The sequence below is a fragment of the Lynx rufus genome, unplaced genomic scaffold (genome assembly GCF_022079265.1).
Source record: "Lynx rufus isolate CCGP_SWC_20201006 ecotype Redwood Valley unplaced genomic scaffold, mLynRuf1.p SCAF_52, whole genome shotgun sequence".
Taxonomy (NCBI): Eukaryota; Metazoa; Chordata; class Mammalia; order Carnivora; family Felidae; genus Lynx; species Lynx rufus.
In genome coordinates, this window is record NW_025814870.1 from 285944 (window position 1) to 298282 (window position 12339).

The window sequence follows — 12339 nt, forward strand, 5'->3', positions numbered from 1 at the left end:
ACGGCGCCACCGCCCGCGGCCCTGACGGCGCGACGGGCGGCCGGCCGGGTCGGGGGTGGAGGGAGCCCCCTTGGAGCGAGCGCGCGGCCTCCCCCGGCCCCCACACCGGGGCGATGGCAGCCAGGGGCCCGGGCCCCGCACCTGCGGGGGTGGGGGGTGGGGAGCCGGCTCAGGGAGGAAGGAAAGCCGGGGCTCCCCACCCCTCCCCTCGACCTCCCCGCTGCCCTCGATCCGGCGCCGCCGAGCCCAGGCTCTCGTGCGCCCCTCCCCCAAACATCATTGTATTCCGGCGAGGAGCTATTCACACGCCCTTCGGCAATAACGACAATGAACTAACGTTGATTGAGAACCCTGCACCCCCGGTAACTCTGCGGAGCTCTCGGCACGCACGACCTCAAGGCATGAGCACCAGCACCGGGACAAATGGGCCTGCCTCAGTGGTGCTTGCGACTAAAATGGGAAACAGGACAAAGCCCACGCAACTAAGGATCACCAGATAAGGTTGACGCACTTTGCCAACACAGACGCACCCACTCTTCGGCCTGCTACCTTACCTGGGACACTTCCAGAGAGTAATGAGTCTCACATGGACGCGTTCATTTGTGCTTCTGTTACCACTCAGGGATTCATGGAGGAAACAATGTGCTATGCGTGTTTCAAGCGAAACCTGGTTTAATTTAGGGATGTACGTGCTCACAAACTCATTGGAAGTGTGGGAGCACGAGCGGCCAGAGGCTACAAGGTCACCCACACAATATCACTTGTGCAAAGCTGGACTCCAGCTGCTGTCGGAACTCACAGCTCTCAGAACCCACTTAGCCCTCCCCTCCAGCGCAATCCCTGGAGTCCCTCCTGCTTTCCAAATTTCACACTCCTGTGTCATATTAAGCCAAACCCAATTGACATCCAGAAATCCAGATTCACAAAATAAACCTACTAAAACAACAAACTTGCTTCCACCAAAATAATGATGCTACCCTTCTACAAACTGAAAACCACTCCGTAAAACAGGACACCAAAAGTTCCACTGCTCGTTGTAGCCATCTCTAGGGTACAGCCATTCTTCTGCTAGCTCAGGCATTGCCCGACCTCGATGTCTTACAACCTGAAGAAAAACATTATAAAGCTAAGCTCTATCAGTCTTTCTTTCACATGCATAAAATATAGAAAGAAGGTTCAAAAAGCACACACACTTAGTACAATCCTTATTTCTGTAACTGGTCTTGATGTCATAATTGATCTTTATACCTTACTTCTTCCACTACCCTCTCTGTCCTCCCTTTGTTCTCCAACCAAGGACTCAGCGGCTCAGAATTCTTTACCTTGTCAGTGACCCAAACCTTTATCCCACTGAGTCTGAGTCCTCAGCCGTCCTCTCTAGAGAGGCTATAGTAGGACCCACCCCAGAGAACCCGTTGCATAGCCCACGCATAGTCCTTCCTGATCGCGTTAACAGCAACGCTTTCCACTTCATAACCAACGGTATCAACCCTCCAAGCTGGCTCAGTAGACCCACAGTTTGCCGATTGGCTCAGTAGCATAAAGAGCCCTAAATGGCCAGATGGTGACCTCAACCTGCAATTCAGTAGAACCAATCTGATGGCCCTAGTGCAAGCATCCTTTCCTTGGGAACCAGTAGAGTTCAAAGCTGTGGGGATGTGAAGAAACCCCTGGAGAGATTAGGGGTGATAGAGAAGTCACCCCCACTTCCACCTCTTGATTCCTGAGCCCAGGCATTGTGGCTATGGAAACACAGCACCAGAGACTGGACACCAGTTCAAAGTATATCCCTCATCCTGTAAGACACAACCTCCACCTGTCACCAGGTGGCCGGCTGATCTCCCCAGGGAATGCTACCTTATTGGGGGCTGTCCCGACTGTGGAAAGGTTGAGTACACAGCAGTGGCAGTGGCTGTGACCGTATCAACTGATGCCAGTCCCTGGGAGCCTCACCATCATTGCTGATTCCCTTAACCTTGCTCCCAACATGGGGCTTGAACTCATGACCCTGCGTTCTACCAACTGAGCCGGTCAGGAACCCTGGGTGTGGAACAATTAAGTGTATTATATGATTATATGTTGCCTACAGAATTCAAAGAGCCCCACCAAATGCTGTGTCTCCTTTTGAGGTAGCACGAGGTGTGGCAACTTGTTGAACACCCAGTGTGGTCCGGACCATCTCAAAATGTTACTGGGGGTCAGGCTTTTGAGTTTTCGTGGGGTTTATCTCCCGTCCTCGGGCATATGTGTGTCAACAACCTCTTGATCACTAGGTCCAGTAAGCATAATGTCTTCATTACAATGCACCAGCATGATGTTCACCATGATTGTTGCAATAACCAAGTTCCATTCACCCTAGATGATGACAGAGAGCCAGAGGATACGTGTAGCCCTGAAGTAAGGCGCTAAAGCTGTTCTTCTGTTCCTGCCAGATGAAGGCCAGCTGATTCTGATAGTCTCTGCTGACTGCAATAGAGATAAGAGCATTTGTGGGACAAATAGCCACTTACCAGGTACCAGGGACAGTGTTGATTTGCTCTAGAAAAACAACATCTTCTGGAATAGCAGCTTCAATTCAAGTCACAACCTGACTAACTTCACAACTACCCGCTACTCATCTCCAGGCTACCCCCGTAGCTTCAATAAGGCTGTGATGTGGACAATCATTCCTGCACTGCTCTCCCTTCCAGATGGATCAAAAATTGTTTCTGCATGGCTACTCATCCTAAGTTTCTAGGGAGAAATGACCTGTTTGTACTACAACTTTTATTTTCCTTTCATCAAGTCCCTTCCTAGCTTCTTTGCCCTCCAGCCTGGGGAGAGGAAATCCATTTGAATAACAAGTGGTTTTTAACACCTGGATTCCCTGTTTGGCTTCCCCATTTATTATCATTTTAAAATAGGTTTGGTTTGGCAGTTCATTAAAGTCTGTAAATCTTATAACTAGAAGGATTTGTGAATATAAGTGTCCACGATCAGGAGTTTCTATTTCAATTATGTGACGATGAGCAGATACCCATGAATCTAACTCATTCTCTGTGAAAAGAGAAAATTTGAAAAGAAAATGCCTCTCCAATTTCTGGCTCAGGGACAGCCATGGGGGGATGACTGTACCTGCATGTGAAAGGCCAACAATGAGGGAAGAGGCTCTGGGTATTCCTATATCCCCACCTACCTCTTGTTCAAATCATCTACGTAGCACAGGAACTAAAGGCTTGGAGTGCCATGGTACAATTTCAGGTGCAGAGGCTCCCCTTTTTCCTATATGGACATCTATGAAGTGCTTCTCTGAAAGTGAAGGCAACGTCATTTCCACCCGACATATGAAATTTGACTTTAATATTACCAATGAGAGTTTCTTTCATGTCTTATGGAAAAACTCCTGATGTCATATCCATTATTGTCATATTCAAAATAGTATGAAATTATTATCACAAGTCCAAATCAAACACTTCTCAACTCATTCTTTGAGGACAGTGTTACTCTGATACCAAAACCAGAAAAAAAAGTAAAATGAAAAAGTAAAAGAAAACTACAGATGAATATGCCTTATGAATATAGACATCAAAATCCTTAGCACAGTACTAGCAAGTAGAATTCACAAAAACATAAAAAGGATTATACACCATGACTAGGTGGGGTTTACCCTAGAGATGCAAGGCTCATTCAATATATGAATGTCAATCAGGGATGCCTGGCTGCCTCAGTCGGTGGACCATGTGACTCTTGATCTCAGCATCATGAGTTCCAGCTCCACATTGGGGGCAGAGTTTATTTTAAAAAAACAAAAAAGATGGGTCACCTCAGTGGCTCAGTCAGTTTAGCGTCTGACCCTTGGTTTTTGCTCACGTAATGATCTCACGGTTTGTGAGTTTGAGCCCCGCATCCGGCTCTGCGCTGACACTACAGAGCCTGCTTGGGATTCTTTCTCTCCCTCTATCTCTGCCCCTCCCCTGCTTATTCTCTCTGTATCTCTCAAAGTAAATAAATACACTTAAAAAATTAAAAAAAAAAAAAAGAAATCAATGCAGTCCACCATGTTAACAAGCCAAAGAAGAAAAGTCACATGCTTACAGCAACTGATGCAGAACAAGCATTTGACAAAACCCAACACCAATTCGTGACAAACACTGTCATCAAAATAGGAATAGGAGAAGGGCTTCTGCAACTTGTTGAAGGACGTCCATAGAAGATGTACGACTAACATACTTAATGGTTAAAAACCAGACACTTTTGGGCCACCCAGGTGACTCAGTCGGTTAAGCATCTGACTTCGGCTCAGGTAATGATCTCACAGTTCGTGGGTTCGAGCCCCACGTTGTGCTCTGACAGCTTGGAGCCTAGGTCTGCTTCGGATTCTGTGTCTCCCTCTCTCTCTGCCCCTCCCCTGCTCTCTCTCTCTCTCTCTCTCTCTCTCTCAAAAATAAATAAACATTAAAAAAATTAGAAACCAGACCCTTTTCCCTGAAGATTGGGAACAAGGCAAGAATATCTGTTCTCATTATTCTTATTCAACATAGAATTAAAACTTCTAGAAACAAGGTGCACAGATTCAGAAGGAAGAAATAAAACTGGCTCAATTTGCAGATGATAGAATTATTTTCATAGAAAATCCCAAGGAATCTACAGAAAAAACTCCCATAACTACTAAGTGAGCTTTACAAGGTTTCAGGATATAAGATCAACACACAAATCTCTTTACACAGTTTTGAGGCTTATTAGATAGTAGCTGCAGTAATCAAGGCTGTGTGGTATTGGTAGAGGAATAGACACATAGATCAGTGGAATGAGATAGTGAACCCAGAAACACACCCACAGAAATTCCCCCAGCTGGGTTTTCACAAAGGTGCAAAAGCAATTCAATGGAGGAAGGACGGTCTTTTCAACAAATGGCGCTGGAGAAGCTGGTCATCCCAAGGCAAAAAAAAAGAACTTCACCCAAAACCTCACACCTTATAAAAAAATTAACTCAAAATGAATCACATATTTATATGTAACATGTAAGGCTATACAACTTCTAGAAGACAACATAGGAGAAACTATTCTTAGACACAATCCATAAAAGAAAAAAATGGTAAACTGGACTTCATCAAAATGAACACTTTTGCTCTCCAAAATACCTTGTGAAGAGTATAAAAAGACAAGCTACAGACTGGGAGAAAATGTTTGCAAAGCACATATCCGGCAAAGGACTCTTATCAAGAATACATAAAATGGGGTGCCTGGGTGGCGCAGTCGGTTGAGCGTCCGACTTCAGCCAGGTCACGATCTCGCAGTCCGTGAGTTCGAGCCCCGTGTCAGGCTCTGGGCTGACGGCTCAGAGCCTGGAGCCTGTTTCCGATTCTGTGTCTCCCTCTCTCTCTGTCCCTCCCCCGTTCATGCTCTGTCTCTCTCTGTCCCAAAAATAAATAAACGTTGAAAAAAAATTAAAAAAAAAATACATAAAATGTTCAAAACTCAGTAATTAAAAAAAAAACCCCAAACCACTACTAATCCAATTAGAAAATAGATGAAAGATATGAGGAGATATTTCACTGAGGGGGATATACAGACGGTGGCATACAAGCATATGGAAACATGTTCAATGTCATTAGCCATTAGGGCAATGCATATTCAACCCACGATGACATACCACCACATACGTACCTGAATGGCTAAAATTCTTAACAATCAGCAGAACCCCCACATTGATTCCTGACCCATGGGATGAAGCCATCATGAAAGAAAGGCCCAAGTGGAAACCTCTGGGGCTTTGCCTTTCTACCGAAGTGTAAGTCCAAAAAAATATCATATACTTAGGAGACAATGGCAGAAATTAGTTCAAAGACTTGAAACATGCAGGGAAGGAAATTCCTATCACATCCCCCATTTAACTGTTTGGCTTGCACAGCAGTTGATGGTCTTGGTGAATGTGGCAGTCTTAAAGCAGGGGCTCCAAAACTCTTTGACACTCCTCTCATTGAGGGGTGGGGTTGATGCCACAAACAGTCACTGTGATAGCGTTATGCCTTACCTACTGCAACACCTGCTTTTGGAGCCCTGAGCCACTAAGTGCGGAGTCTGACTACTGTGAGGCCACCAAGCTATAAGGAAGTCCAAGCTACTGGAGGCGATGTATAGCAGGTGCTCCCGTTCCAGCAAAGCCTGGCCTTCCAACTGAATTCCCACCATAACTGGAATAATAAAATGTTTGTTTAATGAGACTACGTTTGGGGATGGTTTGTTATTCCGCTGACAGATTACGCTGAGGAATTCTGACAGGACACAGTGGAACGTCTTCTCTCCGCTCCATAATGTCTGCGGCCTCTGCTGAGATGATTCAAGGGCTGGTGGTGACCAGATGGCTGGAGGCTATACTCTTCTGGAAGCTTCCTCACTCACATGCCTGTTGCCTGTGTTAGGATGCCTATCCTGGCTATTTCATATGAGTGGCTATTTCATATTTCATTGTCTTTCTATGTCTGGCTTACTTCATTTAGCATGATTTTTGTTCTTTTTTTTTTAAGATTTTATGTTTAAGTAATCTCTACACTCAACGTGGGGCTCAAACTCACAACCCTGAGATCAAGAGTCACATGCTCTACCGATGGAACCAGCTAGGTGCCCCCAGCATGATGTTTTCAAGGTTCATCCATGTTGTAGTATATATCAGTATTTCGTTCCTTTTTATGACCGACTAGTATTCCAATGTATGGATACACCACATTTTATCTATCCATTCATCTGTAGATGGACGCTTGGGTTGTTTCCACCTTTAGGCTATTGTGGATTATGCCGCTGTGAATATACAAGCATCTGCTTAAACACCTGTTTTCAAGTTTCTTGGGCATATATACATAGGAATGGAATTGCTGAGTCACATGGCAGCTCAGTATTTAACTTTTTGAGGAAGTGCCAGACTGCTTTCCGGCAGCTGCGCCGCTAGATGGTGGAGCGCTGCTGCTCACACCGGACTCTGTGGCTTGGTTGGTCGAACAATGCCCGGTTCATGATATGCAGCTCAGGTCTCGAGATCACACAGTCCTTCAGTTTCAACCAAGGACTAAAGAAAGTCAGGAGCCTTTCCTCCCAGCAGATCAATACGTGTGAAGGTCCTGCCTTTATTTTTATTTTTATTTATTTATTTATTTATTTATTTATTTTAATTCATATTTCATTTTTTATAATTTTTTTTAATGTTTATTTATTTTTGAGAGACAGAGCATGATCCAGGGAGGAGCAGAGAGAGAGAGAGGGAGACAGAGAATCTGAAGTGGGCTCTGTCCTGGTGCAGGGCTCGAACTCATGAACCGTGAGATCATGACCCGAGCTAAAGTCGGACGCTTAACCGACTGAGCCACCCAGGCGCCCCTAGTTGGTTTTTAATTAATCTTTATTAAACACGAGAACTAATGCCTCTTGGCCTACTGGGGATCAAACGACGTTGGTGTTGCCAGGTCACATGCCACTCAACTGAGCTAACCAGCCACCTAGTCAGTCCTAGCTTTATTTTTGTCCCAAATTGCAGAAGCCTGAGCTGTGATTCTCTTATCAAGGCTTGGAAAAGGCTCTGGGTAGCACCCTAATGGGGTACGCCAGCTCCAGAAAGAGGCCCACTGAGCACTGTGCTTCTCTCTCAGTGGTGTGGGCTGGAGGTACAGCAACTTGTTTTTCTCTTTGGAGGGCCATCTCAATATGCCTCAGCCCACTGGATGCCCAGAAACTTCACGGAGGTGGTGGTCCCCTGCATTTTTGGGGGACTTATCTCTCACCCTGTGACAAAATATTTGCTACTTCCTATGCATCAGGTCCAGTCAGCATGGTATCATTCATGTAATGGACCAGCATGATGTCTTGGGGGACAGTGAGATGATCGAGCCAGTCCCTGGGGACTTAATTATAAGACTACACCAGAGAATTGAAGGGACAGCTCTAGAGGCTTCCTTTTGACTGTTCTTTCCATAGTTGTCTTCCATCCTTGAGTCAAAAAGCCCCTCGCGGAATTTTTCCAGCTCCCGATTGTGTTTATTCCGATTACGTAGTCAGGAACTGGGAGAAAAGCCAAGGAGGACCCACAGGGAGAGGGACACAGACTGAGTCTCCGTTTCTGACCAGTGGACTGCAATGGCATTCTATGTCCCCATGGAAAAGAAGGATGAAGGTGTGAAGTATACACTACGGGCCGCCTAGGTGGCTCAGTCGGTTAAGTGTCCGACTCTTAACTTCGGCTCAGGTCATGCTCTCAGGGTTTGTGAGATCGAGCCTCACATCGGGTTCTGTGCTGACAGGGCAGATGGAGCCTCCTTGGGATTCACTCTTTCACTCTTTCTCTGTCCCTCCCCTGCTTGTATGCACACACACTCTCTCACAAAATAAATAAACTTTTTTTTTTATTTAAAAAAATTTTTTTTAACGTTTTTATTTATTTTTGAGACAGAGAGAGACAGAGCATGAACAGGGGAGGGTCAGAGAGAGGGAGACACAGAATCTGAAACAGGCTCCAGGCTCTGAGCTGTCAGCACAGAGCCCGACGCGGGGCTCGAACTCACGGACCGCGAGATTGTGACCTGAGCCGAAGTCGGCCGCTTAACCGACTGAGCCACCCAGGCGCCCCAACAAAATAAATAAACTTTTTAAGAAGTATACACTAGTGTTAAGTGTACCTGGTCTCATCTTCACTTGAGGGCTCTGAGCTTGTGGACTGACTGGGTCTGGGGATCCGACGAGGGGCTAGGAGTTTCCATTGTGGTGACTTGAGGCAGACCTAGAGCCTTTGTTGTTGGGGTTCTACACACCATGGAGTACTATAGGTGGCCTATTAACAGGACATCATGACCAATTAGCCACCACCAAAGATCCTTGGGGAGAAACCATCCTGTTCTATGAGATTTAGTGCCACTACTTGGCCTCTGCTGCTCCAGGATCCCATAATTCCCACTGAGAGTGCAACCCTGTTTCCATGGCAACACCACTCCCCTCCTTTCCCAGACTAATTTTCCAGAACCTTCACCAAAGTATGTCTCAGTGTTTTGGTAAAAAGAAGGTCCCTTGAGCTCTCTTAGGGGATGTAGTTAAGGGCTGAGCCAGTAAGTTGCACACAACAAGTTCATTCCAACATTCTCACCCACCTGAGTCTTGGGATTGGAGACAATGAGGGACGTGAGGAGCTAGGGCACAAGGAGAACCGGCATCCTCTTGCTCAGTACCTGACCTGGTGACTTCATTCCAGGATCCCCAGGAAAGGCAGGATCGGCCTCATCAGACAGGGGAGGGGGGGCTGCTTCTGCTGGTAAGGGCAGGTCCATGGGGTTTCTGAGTTCAGAAGACACAGATTCATTAAACAAAACTACTTACTGAGCATCTTCCAGGAGCTGGATATATAGCAGTGAACAAATAGACAACATTTTCCCGGCTTCATAAGGCTAGTGAAGAGAGACAATGAACAAGTTTCATTTAAGGCAGAGGGGAGAGCAGGTGCAGAAGACCCGAGGAGGGGGAATGTGCCTGGAGTAGTCCCGAATAGTCAAGAGGCAGTGTGCCAGGAGTGGGGTGAGTAAGGGCAGGAGGGGACAGAGCTGGACACAGGAAGAGAAGGGCAGTGGCTGTCACAGACACTTTAGCTCTTACTCTTAGTGAGATGCTGCATTGGTTTCCTGGGGCTGCCTAACAAAGGACCCCTAACTGGGCAGCTTTAACTAACATAAACTCATTCTTTTCCAGATCTCGAGGCTTGAAGTACGAAATCACTACAGTCTCTGCCTCCATCTTCACATGGTTTCTTCCCTTCTAAGGACACTTGCCACTGGATGTGGGGCCCACCTGGTAATCCAGGGTGATCTCATCTTGAGATACTTAACTTAATTACGTGTACAAGGACCCTTTTTCCAAATAAGGTCACGTTCACAGGGTCCAGGGGTCAGAACATATCTTTTGGGGGGCCACTTCATCCACTACAGATGGGAAGTCATTGAGGGGTTTGAGCAGAGGAGAGACATGCCCTGACTTCCAGTTTAATGGCTCTTGCCAGGTGCCACATTGAGAAGACAGTATAGTTGGAGACAGTAGAAGCAGAGGGCCCTGCAGGAGGCCATTGGAAAAATACAGGAGAACCATACAGATGGCATGGACTACGGTGACAGCACTGAAGGTGGTAAAAAACCATCAGACTCTGGATCTCCTTTGGAACCAAAGCTGAGAGACTAACAGACTGGATGAAGACTGTTGGAGAAAGATGAAGCCTACATTTACTCGGCAAAATATTTACCAATGAAGCATTATAGAATAGTGGGAGAAGTAATGAACTACTCATGGATTGATTGATACTGGGGACTTTGGTTATCTATAAAAAGTCAATTTAGATCATTATTATTATTATTACTGGGGCACACACCTAAATAAATTCCATGTAGTATAAAAAGTTAGGTGAGGAAAAACAAATCTATTTTTTAAGGCACCGTAAAATACAAGTGAAAAATTTCTGATTAAAAAATTTTTTTCGGGGCTGCTGGGTGGCTCAGTCAGTTAAGCGCCTGAATTCGGCTCAGGTCATGGTCTCACAGGTTGTGTGTTTGAGCCCTGTGTTGGGCTCTGTGCTGACGGCTCACAGCCTGGAGCCTGCTTCGGATTCTGGGTCTCCTCCTCTCTCTGCCCCTCTCATGCTCATGCTCATGCTGTCTCTCAATAATAAATAGGTGTTAAAATTTTTTTTTTAAATTTAACATCTATTCATTTTTCAGAGACAGAATGCAAGTAGGGCTGGGGCAGAGAGAGAGAGAGAGAGAGAGAGAGAGAGAGAGAAGAGAGAATCTGAAGCAGGCTCCAGGCTCTGAGCTGTCAGCACAGACCCCGTGCGGGGTTCGAACTCAAGAGCAGTGAGATCATGACCTGAGCCGAAGTCAGCGCTTAACCAACTGAGCCTCCCAGATGCCCAAACGTTGCTAATTTTTGTATGGCAGAGGAAAACTGGAAGCAAAGCAGCAAGTCGTTAGAAAAGGTAATGTCAAAGATTTCATTTACAATGGCAGTAAATAAATAAGTCAAAATCAGTCAAATCCACAGAGATTAGATTAAGAACCCCCTCTTGAGCACGCCTGGGTGGCTCAGTTGGTCCAACCTCAGACTCTTGATTTCCGCTCAGATTCTGATCTCACAGTTCGTGAGTTCTGCACTGTTAGTGCAGAGCCTGCTTGATTCTCTTTACCTCTGTCTCTGCCCATTCCCCGTTCTCTCTCTCTCTCTCTGAAAATAAGTAAACCTTTTATTTTTTTTTACTTAAAAAAATTTTTTTAATGTTTATTTTTATTTTTGAGAGAGACAGAGACAGAATAAGAGTGGCTTAGGGGCAGAGAGAGAGGGAGACCCAGAATCCGAAGCAGGCTCCAGGCTCCGAGCTGTCAGCACAGAGCCCGAGCGGGGCTCGAACTCACGAGCTGTGAGATCATGACCTGAGCCGAAGTCGGACACTCAATCGAGTGAGCCACCCAGGCACCCCAAGTAAACCTTTTAAAAAGTCTTTAAAAAAGAACCCGTGCTTGACAGAAGAGTGAGATGAACACCAAAGACAGACGGGAAGAGAGCTTGCACCAGGATTTACTACTTCCTGGCTGCCAGATACTGCTGCCATTAAGGGATCTGTGACTGCAGAGCCCTTGACATGGAGCCCCCTCGTGCACTTCCAATCGAGGTGTGCCGTAAGTGTAAAACACACACTGGAAAGACAGTACCAAAAAATGTAATATATTCCATTCATAATGTTGTGTATCGCTTATATGTTGAAATGAAAATATTTTGGATCATTGGGTTAAACAAATTTTGTTATTAAAATCAATTTCACCTTTTTCCTTTTCCTTTTTTTTTTCTTGCCATGTGGCTGTTGGAACATTTAAAAGTCCACAAGCAGCTCGCACAGTGTTCCTATTGGCCAGCGGCGCTCTAGCTGGATGGGAATTGCAAGCAGCGAAGAGCTTTCAACGTCTCTGTGCCTCAACGTCTTCGCTTTTTAATCGGGACTGATCCGATACCCAACCTTAAAGCGTCGGCGAAAGGAAGCAATTAGCTGTTGTTTAACAGAGTGCTCGCGGGACGCCCGAGTGCCTAGGCCCGTGTTAAACCCGACGAAAGTCGGCGACCCGGGCCCGGGACCGCGCCCACAAGTTACGGACCACCGGGGCGGACTGCGCATGCGCCTCCAACCGGGGCAGCCCAGGGCCGGGCGAGGCTCAAGGCGCACGCGCGGGCGCGCTACCGCAGCGGGGGCGGGAGGGCAACCCAACCAATGAAATTGTGCAGGCGGCCCGCGCGCGCCCCGGGCTGTGCTCCCAGAGCCCGGCCCCGCCCCCACCGCTCCGCGGCGCGGCGCGC